Below are 17,972 nucleotides of genomic sequence, written 5' to 3' on the forward strand. Positions count from 1 at the left end.
AACATTAACATTTTTGCTGTCACAGTTATTAGTATCACTTTTGTTTTCTAGCATATATTCTTCACTGGATTTCTGGTGTCTCAACAAAAGTGTAAGCCAGCAGCTTTTCTGCAACTTGACATTATACATGCTCCTCGCCAACAGTGGCAGGCTCAAGCATGAAACATTTTTCCTCCAAATATATAAGGAACTTGCTTCCTACAGCTCTTTCTCTGTGCACAAGTGGTTTATGCTGCTGCAGTTGGGGAAGGAACATTGATTTCAACCCTGCCTTACTTATTGATAGTTGATTTTATATAAAACCATTTTATCCTGCCTTTCCTCAAAAGACTTACGGTGGCTAACAATTAAAATAAAATTCCCATTTCAGTGGGAAAAGGTGACAACATGAAAGCAACTACTGTGGCAAACGAGCTTGAATTTAGTGGCTTAGATCCTAAATTGTTCATCAGTTCACAAAAAGGGAGGGATTTCTTCCAATTCCCCTTCCATCTGCAGCTCTCCACATATCCCACGCTAATGCAAAGAGTTCCCCAACTGGAGGCTGCAGAAGGAACCAAGAGATGGGAAAGCTCTGTTTGATGAATTCTGTCCAATTTACAGATGTTAAGTTAGAATCCAAGTCAGTATTAGAGATAAGACCTTCTAAAATGTCTAATCTCTAATGCCGAAATATCTAAAAAATAATAATTAGCATTTATATAGTGTATTTCAGGTATTCAAAATGTTTCACATACATAATTTCAGTATCAAATCCTAACTGATCAATCAAAAATGTTATCTTCCATAAAGATATCTAGCAACAGAATTAGTGTAGCAGGAATGAGCTAGAATGTTCCCAGTTCAATCTCACAAACCCACAAACTCATGAGGGTGCTTTAGGTAAGCCACTTTCTCTCAGCTTTGCCTCTCACCCCAAAGTGAACTCACTGAAGCACATAATAATAACAACAACAACAACAACAACAGCTACTTTACTTATCAAAGCATTCTAGCAATAACATCTGGTCCCTAAAATCCAAATAGGCTGTCCATATTTCCTTGAGACAAAAACGGGATATTGGGATGACAAAAACGGGACGGATCAAACTGAATGTAGGGCGGGAAGAATCTCTATGGGCGGAATGATGGTAGAAATAACAGTAAGATTCATTCTCCTGGCTCCCACACGCTGAATGGGGCTTAGCGACCGCCTCTTGAATTCCCCGCCACTGCAGACAAGCGAGGGGGCGGCGTCTGATCACCGCTAGTTCAAGAAGCCTGGCCCTGACTGGATAAAGTAAATGGAACTTCCTCTTTCATCACACTAGAAGTTTTACTACATGCATTGATTAGCATAGAGCCTTATGATAAATGCATTCAGTTTTTACACAAAATTAAAAACGGGACAAAATTGACATTTATATTAAAACGACAGGGCGGTCAGGAAATATGAAAAAAATGTTACTGTCCTGTTTAAAATGGTACGTATGGTCAGCCTAAGCATATACGACTAGTTACTATTGTTTTCCACCTTTGAGTTATTCTTCCAATTCTTTTCCTAACATCCTTCCCAGCTTTGAAGACAGGAAACAGTATATCCCACTACAAACATCTTGGCATATTGTACCAGAATTCTCTTTCAAACACAGATTGGTTCTGTTAACATCTTTAACATTAACAGGAGACTACTGGAGTTTAAAGAGGAGCTACAGCTGACAAAGGATCAGCAAGGTAAAGCTTAACACAAAAACTCAAAGCCAGTGTGAGCTGTAAAGTGTTCAAGCTAATTGCAATTTTTTTAATTTAAAAGACTACACACAAATTCAGCTTTTTCAGTCCTCATTTGTAGTCAAAATAAACTAACATCATTTACAACATAGTAACATCAAATGGCTCGCACATTTTTGTTGTCTCCAAAACACAGCACAACTACCATTTGTAAAAAGTATAAAGCAACCCATAGATGGAAAACAGTAAAATATAAAATATGCATTTGCACATAAATTCTTTATACAGGTGAGATAAGACCTTTATAGTCAAACTGGGGATGTTTTAAGACACAAATTACTACATTTCATTGAAACTGCAGAAGGTTTTCGATTTCTTATAAATCCCTACAGTATCATCTTTACAAGCAAAACATGTACCTTCACACCTGTTTTATTTGCTCTAAATTCTCTTTCTGGACACTTTCAAGACAAAATCAATGTTACAACTAATATGCACTACTGAAAAGCAAATCTTCCTTTGTAACTGGTAACAATAACTTCTATTAACTTTGGAAATAAAATTAATAACGATTCTCAAAATTGATTTTGATCATTCAAAGCCATACACAAAAACATTGTTCAGTTATTTCAGACTTCAGAGACGATTCCCTCCCTGCTGAATGGAAGAGCGGAGGCTCCATAAATTATTAGGCCAAAAGGGAAGACCCATGAATTGTAAAAAGATAAGTTTTCCTTTGAAGCATCTGCCAATGCAGTGAAACTATTTCCCGCTTTATGGCACACTGGGAAATTTCCAGGGAGCTTCTTTTATGTTCATGGCTCCATGATTTGAGGCAATGTTCATATAAATATAAGCAAACCACATATTGTACTTCTCTCACAGCTATTCAGGAAGGCCTTATTGCTTTTGTTCATACATATTTTAAGCACAGGTGATTGCAAGTGTGATATGCAATAAAATCTCGCAGTGTGGAGTGTTCTATTCAATGCCCCCCTCCAGAAAACTCCATTTCATTCTCCTTCCTACCCGGTTTTCCAAAGGTTTTCCCCAACCATCAGTCAGCAATTGACTGGACCAATGGTCAAAAACTCAACTCCTCAGTCCCTGGTGGGCTTTTTTTTAAAAGTCAATTTTGTCCCTATGAAAGCTGTTTAATTTCACCTATTATTTGGAATTTGCTGCCCATTACCTGTCCACTGATAGGTAAATATGTAAATCCTAACCTAGCAATGTTTTAAAGATTTAGAACCAATTCAACATTGTACCATCAATGAAGAGTTTTTAAAAAGCTATAGATTATGCTGCACAGGGTTAAAAGTATTTTTAATTTTCTATAATTTCCGACAGTCTTTGCTGTCTTTCATTCTTCATATCTTTATCAATAAAAATCTCTCTCTCTTCTTTTAAAAAGCTTTAACCTGATGTATACTGCAAGCTCAAAACCACCCTAGTTGCCTAAAAACTGTATAACATTACAGATACAAAGGTATAGGAAAGGTTAGGAGAACCCCTATGAGGAGAAAAAAAATAGCCCAGGATCTCTTAATCTTTAAGATTTCCTTCTACCTGTGAGAATGGCTGCATGATCTCACTCTACCTTTGTGAACAGAACATCCCACATGCCACCTCAGTCAGGAAACAGCTGTAAGAGATTGGAAATTCTCACCTGTTGCTTCTAACTTCCTTGACAACTGAAACATGCCAGCAGCACATCTCACAGGACACCCTGATACATGACTTATATCATTTACATATAGAACATAGGAGGCTGGCTTATACCAAGTCAGACCCTTGGTCCATCTAGCCCAGTACTGTCAGTAAGTGACATGAAAACTCAGCATTATGCAAAATACAAACTACATGAATTCAAAAGTAATCCAAATTATCTGAAGTTTCACATCACGGTGACCTCACTGGGGTGAAACTACCTTGCTTGAATTATGCAAGGAGCTCAGAATATTGCAGCACATTTTAGATGCTTTACAATATGAAGTAGATGCTTTAATATAACATATAACACAGGCTTGGGTCATAGGTGATGCCTATGACTTGGTTTGGTTAGGGTGAATGGGGTCAAAGATCAATACTATTGTGCTGTACATACCCAGAGACTTAAAGAGGAGTAGAAATAAGGTAATCGGGATAATAAAAGCCTAATTTTTGTCCCCACCCATCCCCACCCTGCTGAATGAAGAAAAAACAGTTGTCCTTTAATTCAGTAGGATGTTCTAGGGCACTGTGGCAACATGTCAAACCAAAAGCTATGCACAAGTTTTCAAACTCCACACTGCCTGAATCTCTTTCAATATATTTTTTTACAATACACCCATTAAAATACTTGTGCCTGACCTAACCTCAGGCTTACGCCAAAGGGCTATTTCCAGGGAAAGTAGATGTTTCCACAGACCCAGCATTCTCTTTCCCTGGTAGATTTACTGACCCCAAAAGCAGCATCCTAACCCAGTATGCAAACTCTATAGCTGTTTATAGCAGCAGTGTTATGCATCTGACAGGTTTATTTGTGTAACAGTTTATGTTTTCATTATGTTCTGTCATCTGTTACACAGAATTTGTATTTAAGAGAATCCTACTGTATCTAAGGTGTTTATTACAAATTCCAAATAGCTGAACGGCTGTCTGGGAAGGGTTCAGAGTTACTCCTTCTACCTGAAGCAATAGGTAAAACATTAACCACCTTTTCAAACACAGACACACCACTAATAGGTTATGCTATCATTAATCTGGATTAAACTCAAAGAGAGAGAAAGATGAGTTCAAAGCTATTGTTTACTTTCTGTCTAAAATATAGTAGTAGCTGAAGAGACAGTTTTGCAAAACATACTTTTTAGCATACCTGATCGCTTTGTGAATATCACTAGCGGATTATCTGAAAAGCATAAACAAGATGTTGCCTTGAAGACAGGAAGGGTCACAGCTCTCATAGCTCATTAGTAGAGTCTATGCTATGTAGATATAAAGCTCACAGTCTCTAAAAGGTTCTGTCTCTAACAGGAGATGATAGAATCTTAAGTAATAGGACTAGGAAGGACCTCAGTCCGAGACCCTGATAAGCTGCTGCCAGTCAGAGCAGACAGCTAGATGATCTACTGGTTTGATTCTGCAGAAGGGGCTTCACGTGTGCATGCATGGAGCATATGGTCTGACTTAGTATAAAGCCTATGTTCCTAAGGGCAAGGGGGAATATATTTTAGGGAAGGGCCATACCTAAGTGCTAGAGCTCATGCTTTGTATGCAAAAGGTCCTAGGTTCAATACCTAGCTTCTCCAAGTATGGTTGAGAAAGACCTCTGTGTGAAACCTTGGACAGCCCTCAATGTAGACATCCCCCCACCCTTTCACAGGACCATTTATCCTCTGCAAATTTCACGGGGGGGGGGCGCAAAACCAAAAAGCTTTTGGGTGAGGGGTGAGCTTACCTTTAAAGATGAGGTGGCAGAGGGTTTAAAAAAATGTTTTTAACTAAAAAAAAAGCCCTCAGCAGCCCAGCAGTGTTCCCTTTCAAATGTGGAGCAGAATGCGTCTCTGGAATGATGCTACACCATGATACAGTGTTATTCTCAGGGGCATTCGGGGGGGCGGGATGGCTGCTGCCACTGGACAAAAGGTGACAATGGTATTCAGCAACAGTTATGGAGCAGATTTCCTGCACCTTCTTTGATCAACAAACAGTTTAAAGGAAGAACCAGCAGTTCCAGCTATGGATCAGCTATGAGAAAAGGGAACAGTAGACCCAAGTGAGTATAGTGGCTAGGCCAAAACTACTGAGAGTCACACCTGGGTTGATTGTTGCAACCAGCAAAAAGGTGAAGCAAGGAAGGGAAAGCATAAGTATTTTGTGCTGGCCAGAGAGGATGTGCACGTGCCCACCATGAGATGAAATATCTGATGAAACACAGGGCTAGAGCCTGATGCAAGTACAATCACGCAGTACTACGCCACCTATGTTTTCAGTTCATGAGAAATTCACACTTCAGAAGAGAGAGACTCACTTTTCTTCCTAGTCACTAACTACTATAGTACCTAATTTTAATTCTACAATGTGAACTTCAAACATTTGAGAAAGATTAGAGTTCGTTTTTGTTAATCCCATTCTGTGCTGCAACAAAGACAGCATTTTAATCAAATTTTTAGCATCTGCACTACAAGACAGACAAGAGATCTGTTCATATCTTAAAAGAAATACGCCAAACATATTTCAACATGCAACATTCAGATACTGGAATGCCAAACTATGAGCTGAAATAATTTGCCTTCATAATCTTATTATCTATAGTGAATTTGTTGTCTGCTTCTAATTTATGATTAGTGATAGAACAAGCTAGAATTAAGGGTGAAATATCTAAATGAGTCATTTTTAGGACCAGAAATCTACATTCATTACTGAGCCAAGGATTCTAGAACAGATGTCCAACCAATAAAAAAGAAATAACACCTTGAAGTGCCTGCCTATGGATCTCGTATCTCTTGTAGCATTGCACATAATAACTTGATTATCCATAATGATCACAAAGTCCCTTTAGTTCATAGATTCATAGGGTGGGGAGCTCCTAGATGCAACTTTGTTTAATTGATTAAGCATAAACAATTACCAGTGTGAAACCACTGCGAGAATGCTGTTTAAACCAGTAGTAATAGTAAACCCAGATTGTGACAAAACTTCCTTTTTAAGTCCTTCATAGATATAACTACAAACTCCAAAGTGAGAAAGAATTATAATCTAGAATGAAGATAGTTGAAGAAATAAAGGGATTCAAGATTAAAATGAATAACTTTCCCTAACTAACCTGCAAATTAAAAGCTACCTAAGGAAATCAGGCTATTTGGGGCTGCATTAATAGAAGCATAGCTTCCAAATCCCAGGAAGTACTAGTTCCCATCTACTTGGCACTGTTTAGGCCTCATCTGGAGTACTGTGTTCAGTTCTGGGCACCGCACTTTTAAGAAAGATGCAGACAAGCTGGAGACGGTTCAGAGGAGGGCAACAAAGATGATCAGGGGACTGGAAACAAAGCCCTATGACGAGAGACTGAAAGAACTGGGCATGTTTAGCCTTGAGAAGAGAAGACTGAGGGGAGATATGAAGGCCCCTTCCAACCCTACTATTCTATGATTTCTACGATTAGAGATAAAAGCCCAGAAACAGAGATGAGACAACATAGCTAGCATTAAACCAGACTGAATGGATAACGGAAGAGACTTTTTTTAAAAATGAATCTTAGTCCAGTTCATCCCACCAGCTCAGGATAAATACAATGGTTTAAAACCATTATTTAATATGCACATTTAGCATGTAAAAAAACAAGATAAAATGCTAATGGAGCAGAGCCAGCCCTCCCATGAAGCAGGGTGAGGTAGCTGCCTCTGGCTATGCACTGCAAGGAATGGTAGACAGGGCTCCCCACTGCCCTCCTTGCTTGCCAGGACCAGCCCCAGGAGGACCTGCCACTGCTGTGTGCTGCCTGCCTGCCCCTCCATTGCCACCATACCACCAACCGCCCCCCGTACCCTATTGCTGCTGCTGCTCTGCAGATCTTCTCAGAGTGAGTGCCCGGCAGACAAGCTCTCTGAATAGCCACCTTCCCACAAGACCTGGTTCTCAGAAACAACCCCTCAAGCCAGGCATTTGATGTTGACCAGGTCTCTGAAAAGCCATGCTGGCCGCTTTTCTGATTGATGCAGCTCTTCAGAGCATGGCAATAGTACGGGAAATGCGGCGCCAAAGGGATGAGTGAGCTGGGGTGGGGTGGGAGGGAAACAGATGTGGCATGCATGCAGGCGGGGAGCGGGGAAACAGATGGGGCAGGGGGAGACAGATGGGGCAGGGGAGGGGGGAGACGGATGGGGCTGGCGGGACATGAATGTGGAAGTGGGTAGGGGGAGACGGGCAGCAGCAACAAAGGCGGCATTGTATGTGCTCTCCTGCCTCAGGAGGCAGGAGAGCTTGCGTTAGCGCTGTAATGGAGACTCCTGGGATTTTAATGCTGCTGGTATTTGCTGAATGATCAGTATCACCTGGTTATTTTAACTTTATCTTTTTATTATGTCTTTCTTTTAAAAAGAAGAGGGGATGATGCAAACTATCACAGCCTGCAAAACCACATTCTCAGTTGGTCCAGCCAAAAAACACCAGTCCATATAAAGTAATCTCGAGATAGTTTCAAAAAGTGTTTGGGAAGAAAGGTTTTCAATTTTAGTTAATAAGGCCAGTATCCAGCTACATGGGGTCAGATCTGCTAGGCATTCTCCCTGTACCAGTATAGTATAGCTTCCCTGAAAACAAACGTGAGTCTATAACAGGAACATACAACTCAAATCACACAGGGGGCCACTTTGACAGCAGTGGTGCAGCTAGGGCTAGACTTAAGGGCTGAAGTCCAGGGCCCCACAGTCAAGGGCCCCCAAATGACCTCCCATAGAGTGACAGGTGATGGGGCTTACCAGGACTGATATTGCTCACTGCAGCATCATTTCTTCTTATTTAAAAAAAATATGGTCAGAGGGTAACTGGCCAGGCAGATAAATATTTACAGATGCTTATTTTATTATTTTAAACTATAATTTCCTTTTCCACAGCATGGGGCTTATTCCCAAGTAAATGTGTTTAGCATCAGCAGAGCAGAAGCAAACTTCATATTATTCCTTTAGTCATGATGGTGCCATGATTTAAGTGAGTTTAAAATGTGAAACTGCACATGCCCGAAGTTTGTTTGTTTAAATCAGGGTAAGCAAACAGTTGTTCGTTTGTTTCTTTTTGCTGAAACATATTAGGAATGCAGAAGCCATAAAGCATGAAATGGCAGCGTGGGGTGGGGGAAGAAGAAAAATGTTAGTTGGGTTCTTCGCAACCGAAGTAATACATAATGACATCTTAAGCCCCCCATCACCCCCCTGTAAGACCATAAGTCCAGGATCTAAAATTAGCTAGCTGCACCACTGTTTGACAGTTTTATTAACAGTTGAAAAAAAAGCATTTTGGTTATCATTTAACTCAGTATTTGCTTTTTACCCATATGTCCCAAATAGTATGTTCTCTCTTCTCTCCTGCACAACCATATATATGTCTGTCTGTTTCTCTCTGAATCTTAGCCCACTATTTTTTCTCTCCACGCAGATCTCTCTGCACCCCATCCATTCCCACCTTTTATTTATTTGCTAATTACACTTTTAGACTGCCCAATAACCAGAGTTCTCTGGGCAGCGTACAGGTAAATTAGAAACATAAAATACAAAACAGTAAATAATGATTAAAAAAACATGATAAAAACGGCATATAATAAAACCAGCAGCAAGAGGTAAAACTATGCAGCACATAATACCAAAGTAAAACCAACAGCAAGATAAAACAGTGTGAAGATCTAAAAGCACTAAACACAATTCTTAAAATGTCTGGGAGAATCAAAAATAGCTTCACCTAGTTCTGAAAAGACCATAATATAAGTGCCTGGCAAGCCTCCCTGGGGAGGGCACTCTACAGACGTTTTTTAGCCCCACTGCTAAAAAAGGCCCTCTCTCTTGTAGCCATTCACCTTGCCTCATTTGGTGGGGGTGCCTGGAGGAGGGCTTCAGGCAATAACTTTAGGATATGGGTAGGTGGATATGGGACCAGACAATCCTTTAGTTAATCTGGCTCCAAGATGTTTAGAGCTTTAAATGTTAAAACCAACACTTTAAATTGGGCCTGGAAACAGACTGGCAGCCAGTGCTGGCAAATTACTGGGATAATATGATTGTATTGGTCAGTACCAATTAATAGTCTAGCTGCCTTCTTTTGGAATAACAGAAGTTTCCAGACCATTTTCAGTGGCGGCCCCACTTATAATGCACTATAACAATCCAAATGGGAGGTTAGAAACCATAACTGTTGCTAGGCTACTTCTGTACAAGTAAAGTAATAGTTAGTCCATCAATCTCAGCTGACAATATACACTTTGAGCCACTGAGGCCACTTGTGCCTCCAGTGACAATGATGGATCCAAGAGGACCCCCAAATTATGCACCTGACACCGCCCCCACAACAATCTGCATCCAGCACAATCATATCAATGAGGGTGATGATGGGAGAATGCCTGTGTCACTACATTTACGTTGCTCCTCCTCTCCCTAGGTCCAAAGGTCCACAGTAGTATTAGTGCCACTTTTCCCAGCCTGATACAGCCAGGCAGGAATGCTGCACAGCTTGCATGAATTTGTGACTCCTCAGTGTATGACTGCTAAAAAATGAAAGTTTTGATCAGCTCAGCAGCAGCACACAAGTAGAGATGGAGCAGGAAAGACAGAAGCAGACTAAAAAATGAGCCAGAAGGAGGGAAAAAAAGACTCAATCCAGACCACATGGCCTAGACTGGTTGTGGGTAGTTCATCTGGTGGTCACCCTGTTCTGGAGGGGGTTGAGCTCCCCCTATTATTGGGGGGCACAATCAGCCCACAGACCTGATCTACATACTTGCTAAAAATGCATTGGCTTGAATCCAGAGTTCCTATAAATGGAATGCTGCTCACATGATGTTCCAGCTGGGAAAGAGGAGATTGTTTTTGCCATTTTTTTTCCTCTATACAGCCCCCTGAAAAGTTACTCTAGCAGGTTCGGGGACGCTCTGAAACCCTGTGAGAGGTGACATGGGGAGAGCACAGAGGGAAAGGAGAATTGGCAAAAATTCCCCCTTTCCTCCAGTGGAAGCTTCAACAATCTCTGTCTCTTTCATGAGCAGTAGGGGCACTCTGAATTTCTAATCATTTTCTAGGTTTCTAGCGCAAGCTTTACAAGAACACCTAGTAATTAAAAAAAACACTTCTTGTCTTGCATTTCTGTGGTTAACATAGTATGCAGCCCTCCTGAGTTAATTAAAAGCCTTAACTGGATGTAAGAAAATGCTAAAGGCAATTATTGGAAGGGGGAGCAATATTACTAGTACTAGAAGTGCAGATTTACTTAGTGAACTTAACTTCAAAGTAGAAAGTAGTTTAACTGTTGGATAATTTGGATACTTCCGTTGCGAATTTGCACAATTGAAAGAAAAAAAAAACCCCTATTCTAAAATCTGTAGCCTAAAAGAAACAACCTCAGCTACCTAGAATATTTTAAGGAGAACTATTCACAGCAGCACAAATATATGAGACACAAATTCAGGTTCACAGGTCATCCCCAGCAAAACACACCTGCCCTTCCAGGCCATTTTTACACATGTGTGAGGTGCCAATTATTTTTTTACAACTGGAACTTTTTTGTGTTTGCTCTTTTTTCAAGGTTTCTCTTTTTTAAAGTCGTACAAATCTTGTACTTTTAAGGTTTATAAAAGACTAGTTGAGAGTGGTTTATAAAAATGATATTTTTCATTATATAAAAAGCTGTAGCGGTGCCCACTCTATATTTCTCTACATGGTGCTCGCTTATACCCACCTCTCTGCAGTAAACCTCCGCACAGCTCCTTTGCAAACAGGAGTCGTAGGTCCTTTTCACACTGATCAGATCCATTCAGGTGGTGCCCTATAAAATACAAAACATAATAATCTCAATATACACTGGAAACTTTCCATAAAGTAACTATATATGCTGCCAGTCAGCAGGAGAGCATTAAGAATGTCAGCTACAGTTCCTTATGCACAAGTAGAGCATGTCTGCCAAACAAATTCTAATCAGAATGTACTCGTTATGGATGCCACAATCTTTCTCAAAGGCCTCCAGAACGTTAGGATTATAGGTAGAGAGAGATTCAGTGAAATTGGAAACTATCCTAAATAATTTGGGTGAGTGAGGTTCTCAACTGAACAAGCACTGCTGGAAATGGAAGCAGTTTGTGGCAATGAACTGGGGTCTACAGATTTGCCAAACATATTGAACAATTTAGGTGCTATAATAGAGACAGCCTCAAACCCTGGCTTGCAAGACTTAACATTTTGCTGCGACCTGAATGTACAGCAGTTCACCCATCATCCTTTCCTGAAATACTGACTGGGATCTTAACATTGCTCTTATTTATAATGCTGATACCTAATTCAACCAATAGACCAACCACGCCATTGATGGTAATAGTTGAAATGCGAGCCAACTGCTCAATCCTCATTAAATCCCAGTTGTTGTTTAGTCGTTAAGTCGTGTCCAACTCTTCGTGACCCCATGGACCATAGCACGCCAGGCCTTCCTGTCCTACTAGCTCATAATTATGTAAAGTGATTCAGATAAACTCTCCAGAAAAAGGAGGCTGATGCTTAATCATTCTTAAATTGTACCTCACTGGTAATGCTGCCATATCTTCTAGCTATATTCAAACTACACAGAATTTGCAGAGTATTAATGCACACCTTTAGTCTATCACGTGGATCTGGTATGTTATTTTGCAGTCCTGAAAACACAACACACACACCCCAACAAGCATCTGTAATATTACCCACTTGTTCAGTTTAAAGCCCCATATTGTAGAGAGCTTCCTTGGGAGCCTCTTGCATGATTTAAACCAGGGGTGGGCAACTTGTGGCCCTCCAGATGTTTTGGCCTATAACTCCCAACATCCCTCACCATTAGCTATACTAGCTAGGGCTGTTGGGAGTTGTAGACCAACAACATCTAGAGGGCCCACCCCCGATTTAAACCATACTTTATGAGTAAATTCCAACAAGGTCGCTCACTACCTAGATTTGCAATTCAAGCTCTCAATTTCTTAAATGCATTGTCAGTCTGGAAGATCAGACCCAGAATTAACATCAAGAATTCCTGACAGACTTTTCAATAGTTTTTATTCCCATTCATTTCTGCTACATACACTGCAGGTCCAAAGGTCTTGTATTGCTGAGGCGCATCTAATTAAAGCACACATTTTTGATGGTGTGAAGGGAACATTTAAGAAAGGTCAACATTTCCTTCCTACAAATTTTTGCCTAGTACAGCACGATTTCAGCCTCCAACTGAAATCTGGGAGTTTATCATGCACCTTTAACTGACATTTGAAAATCATCTGGTGACTGATGGTAAAATGCCAGTTTATGAGCTGAAGACAATGCTGTCTATTGGAGGGCAATGCTCCCTTATGGCAGAAACAGTGAAACTGTAAGGCGTACTTGAATCTTCACCAGTTTTTACAAACAGGTACATTCCGAAAGCTGTTAAAATGCCCACATACTTTTACATACAATTATCATACCAAATATCAAATTAGCCAGTAATTGAGCATACAATTATAAAGCATTTAAAATGTTCCTCACCCTCTCCTTAACTCAGTGGGTCATCTAATGTACAGAAAAGGACTCTAACACTTGATGTTTTCAAAGCAAAGACTAAGCAAAAGCATTTCTAAAATCCCACAAATTGTGGTTGATGATCCTGGTTTATTTAAATAAACCATAGTTACAACTAATTGCCATTCCCAGGTCAGACATAACGAGAAACAATGGTTAGTTGAAAATGGAAGCAAATGCTTCTGATCTCCTCCTTGCAGCTATGAGGAGAGAGCAGGCTCACACACACCATGCCAAACTATGATTTAGTGTTATTTCCAAAACAGCTTGCTATGTCTGATATAATCTCAAGAACATGCTCCCAGAATCCACCACATCAGCATCAGAGACCCCTTTTCCTTGCATCCTCTCCAGCGCAAGGGATAAACTTTTCATTGGTAACGACAGAGGGGGTAAGATACTATATATTTATTAGATTTAAGGAAGCCTCTTGTACTATGGTTGAAGGGGCTGAGCATCTGTTTGGTCCAATATGACTAAAAGTATCTGAAATAGAGAGTTCCTGCATCCATTTCTCATACAGAGAAAAAGATGCACTTGAATTATGAAGCCACAGCCAAGTTTCACTGTTATAATCTCATCAAGTCAAAATAATGCAAGTTAAGGACAGTGCCAGTGTGGGCCTTTACTATGGTTCAGGCTGGAAATTTACATCTGAAAGTGCACCGGATCCTCTGGGCTGCTCCCAATTCCTTAACACTAGCTGAGGGATGAGAAGTGTGCTGTCTGCATCAGCTGCAAGTTAAATGCAATTATTTTAAGTTATACTTTTTTGAAATAAAAAATTAATAATATTAATCTTTTTAGTTAACATCAGAAAATGCAAACTTCCAGGAGTGCAACTGCAGGGTAGAAAACAATTAGCCAGGATGATGTTTTAGCTAAACACATAGACCATTTTATGTATGCCTTCATATTTTTACTCTGTTACACTGTTTCAAACGAGCTCCACAGACTACAAGGCAAAGAGAATAACATTACTACAAATTATTGCACATATATATCTACTATTTTAAGGCCATAGTGCATGGTCCTCAAACTAAGGGCTACTACAAGAGCAATAGAGTTCAGGAAGCCTGATTCTGTCCTTGAAATAAGCAATCTCCCCCCATCCTAGCCATTTTATCCAAAAGTACAAAGGACTTGAGAGAGTTCGGCATGCTTTAATTTACTGCTTATTACCAGTTATAGCCACTATTTAATTACACCCTAAGTTAGACAACTTTCTGTTTGAAATAGAGTACAGACTGTGAGGTCTAGTGAGAACGTATTTGTTCCCCACTGTTCATGACATCTATTCCTAATTGACAGCTCTAGCAATAAGTAACATAGCATGAAAATCCCTAGGAAAAACGTTAAGATGCAAAGAACTCTGTAAAGCTAACCAGCAGCTTGAAATCAATAACAACTTCATAATTTGACAAAGGAGATTAAATGATGCTGTGCAAATTACTATCAGCATTCCTCTAGCATATTCAATGAGGTGATAAAGGCAGGGTATTATGCTGACAGAGGCCAAATGCTTTACATTAAAATATTGGCACACCAAATATGGCCCTCAATTCTTGTTATAATAGCCTATTTTAATAGATTACTAAAAATTCAGTCCGCAAGTGTTGTTTATTAAAAGAGAGAACAATAAAAGATAAATGGGAACTACTAAGGGAAAGCGAAGAGCATCAAGTGGCAAACATAAACATGTATGTATCAGCTATGTCCCTTTATTTTTAGCTTTTTAGGCTTGTTCTTTGGAGCCAACACACCTGTGAGTAATGTAAGAAATAACCTATTCCATTCCCACCTCTAAGATCTACCCAATAGGAAAAAGATTACTACTGGGGCAAACTGAGTTGAAAACGGAACATAAAAAAATCCTTGGTGCAAACCTCACTAGAGATGGAAATGCAACACATATAATTAATTTTTGGCCAGAGGCAATCATGCTGTCATACAAAACTACATTTTAATAAAACTTCTGGTAGGCTCAAAAAATTCTGCTTATGTTATTTTAAAAGTGGTTTGACTGTTATACCTACCACAAAACAATGACAAAAAGGCCAAACACACATTAAAGAAGCCTACCACCAAAAAAACCCTTCATGGATCACTGCCTTGTTGTGGCAAAGGGGCTTGCGTAACTCAGTGAAGCATAAGCTATGCCGTACAGGGCCACCCAAGACAGACAGGTCATGGTGGAGAGTTCTGACAAAATGTGGTCCACCAGAGAAGGAAATGGCAACCCACTCCAGTATTCTTGCCAAGAAAACCCCATGAAACGTATCACATGGAACGTATCACAAGGGTAAAAGATATGACGCTGGAAGATGAGACCCTCAGGTCGCAAGGTGTCCAATATACTACTGGAAGAGCAGAGGGAATTTCCAAGTAGCGCCAGAAAGAGTGAAGCGGCTGGGCCAAAGCCGAAAGGACACTCAGCTGTGGATGTGTCTGGTGGTGAAAAGGAAGTCCGATGCTGTAAAGAACAATATTGTTTAGGAACCTGGAATGTTAGATCAATGAATCAAGGTAAGCTGGTGGTGGTCAAACATGAGATGGCAAGATTGAACATCGACATCTTGGGAATCAGCGAACTAAAATGGACAGGCATGGGTGAATTTAATTCAGGTGACCATTATATCTACTACTGTGGGCAAGAATCCCTTAGAAGAAATGGAGTAGCACTCATAGTCAACAAAAGGGTGGGAAAAGCAGTACTGAGGTACAATCTCAAAAACGATAGAATGATCTCAGTACAAATCCAAGGCAAACCATTCAACATCACAGTAATTCAAGTCTAAGCCTCAACCACTGATGCTGAAGAAGCTGAGGTTGATTGGTTCTATGAAGACCTAAAACACCTTCTAGAACTAACACCAAAAAAAGATGTCCTCTTCATCATAGGGGATTGGAATACTAAACTAGGAAGTCAAGAAATCACTGGGATATCAGGCAAGCAAGGCCTTGGTGTACAAAATGAAGCAGGACAAAGGCTAATAGAGTTTTGCCAAGAGAACACGCTGATCATAGCAAACACTCTTTTCCAACAGCACAAGAGGCGACTCTACACATGGACATCACCAGATGGTCAATACTGAAATCAGATTGATTATGTACTTTGCAGCCAAAGATGGAGAAGCTCTGTACGGTCAGTAAAAACAAGACCTGGAGCTGACTGGGGCTCAGATCATGAGCTTCTTGTTGCAAAATTTCGGCTTAAGTTGAAGAACGTAGGGAAAACCACTAAACCATTCAGGTATGACCTAAATCATATCCCTGATGAATATACAGTGGAGGTGAAGAATAGATTTAAGGGATTAGACCTGATAGACAGAGTGCCTGAGGAACTATGGACGGAGGTCCGTAACATTGTTCAAGTGGCAGCAACGAAATCCATCCCAAAGAAAAAGAAATGCAAGAAAGCAAAGTGGCTGTCTGAGGAGGCTTGACAGGTAGCTGAGGAAAGAAGGGAAGCGAAAAGCAAGGGAGAAAGGGGAAGATATACCCAACTGAATGCAGAGTTCCAGAGAATAGCAAGGAGAGACAAGAAGACCTTCTTAAATGAACTCCAGGAAAATCCAGGAAAACAACAGAATGGGAAAGACTAGAGATCTTTTCAAGAAAATCAGAGATCTCAAGGGAATGTTTTGTGCAAAGACGGGCATGATAAAGGACAAAGAAGGCAGGGACCTAACAGAAGCAGATGAGATTAAGAAGAGGTGGAAAGAATACACAGAAGAACTTTACAGGAAAGATCTGAATGTCCCTGATAGCCATGATAGTGCAGTCACTGAACTTGAGCCGGACATCCTCGAGAGTGAAGTCAAGTGGGCCTTAGGAAGCATTACTAACAACAAAGCTGGCGGAGATGACAGTATTCCAGCTGAGCTATTTAAAATCCTAAAAGATGATGCTGTTAAAGTGCTGCACTCCATGTGCCAACAAATTTGGAACACTCAACAATGGCCACAAGATTGGAAAAGGTCAGTTTACATTCCAATTCCAAAGAAGGGCAATGCCAAAGAGTGTTCAAACTACCGCACAATTGTGCTCATTTCACATGCCAGCAAGGTGATGCTCAAAATCCTACAAGCTAGGCTTCAGCAGTATGTGAACCGAGAACTACCGGAAGTACAAGCTGGGTTTCGAAGAGGCAGAGGAACTAGCAATCAAATCGCCAACATTCGCTGGATCATGGAGAAAGCAAGAGAATTCCAGAAAAACGTCTATTTCTGCTTCATTGAGTACGCTAAAGCCTTTCATTGTGTGGATCATAACAAACTGTGGCAAATTCTTAAAGAGATGGGAGTAGCAGACCACCTTACCTGTCTCCTGAGAAACCTGTACGAGGGTCAAGAAGCAACAGTAAGAACCGGACATGGAACAACTGATTGGTTCAAAATTGGGAAAGGAGTACGACAAGGCTGTATATTGTCTCCCTGCTTATTTAATTTATATGCAGAGTACATCATGAGAAACGCCGGGTTGCATGAATCACAGGTCGGAAATAAGATTGCCGGGAGAATTATCAACAACCTCAGATACGCAGACGATACCACCCTCATGGCAGAAAGCGAAGAGGATCTAAAGAGCCTCTTGTTGAGGGTGAAAGTGGAGAGTGCAAAAGCTGGTTTGAAACTCAACATTACAAAAACGAAGATCATGGCATCTGGCCCCATCACTTCCTGGCATATAGAAGGGGAAGAAATGGAAGCAGTGACAGATTTCATTTTCTTGGGCTCCAAGATCACCGCAGACGGTGACTGTAGCCATTTAATTAAAAGACGCTTGCTCCTTGGGAGGAAATCTATGGCAAACCTAGACAGCATAGTAAGAAGCAGAGACATCATCTTGCCGACAAAGGTCCGTATAATCAAAGGTATGGTTTTCCCAGTAGCAATGTATGGCTGTGAGAGCTAGACTATAAGGAAAGCTGAGCGCCGAAGAATCGATGCCTTCGAACTGTGGTGCTGGAGAAGACTCTTACGAGTCCCCTGGACTGCAAGAAGGTCA

At 40.6% G+C, this 17,972-nt stretch overlaps 1 protein-coding gene across 3 annotated transcripts in view; it reads right to left on the reverse strand.

Moving 5' to 3' along the window:
- Positions 1-17,972, reverse strand: part of PTPRF (protein tyrosine phosphatase receptor type F) — a 724,144-nt gene that overhangs the window by 603,308 nt on the left and 102,864 nt on the right. For all 3 annotated transcript variants that reach the window (XM_084852780.1, XM_084852779.1, XM_084852781.1), the window contains exon 2: positions 11,131-11,217. The gene's annotated coding sequence lies outside the window, so the exon portion shown is untranslated. The remainder of the gene's footprint in view (positions 1-11,130; positions 11,218-17,972) is intronic.

Source organism: Heloderma suspectum, chromosome 4 (genome assembly GCF_057233095.1).
Source record: "Heloderma suspectum isolate Gila_16-S chromosome 4, 16-S_ref, whole genome shotgun sequence".
Classification (NCBI taxonomy): Eukaryota; Metazoa; Chordata; class Lepidosauria; order Squamata; family Helodermatidae; genus Heloderma; species Heloderma suspectum.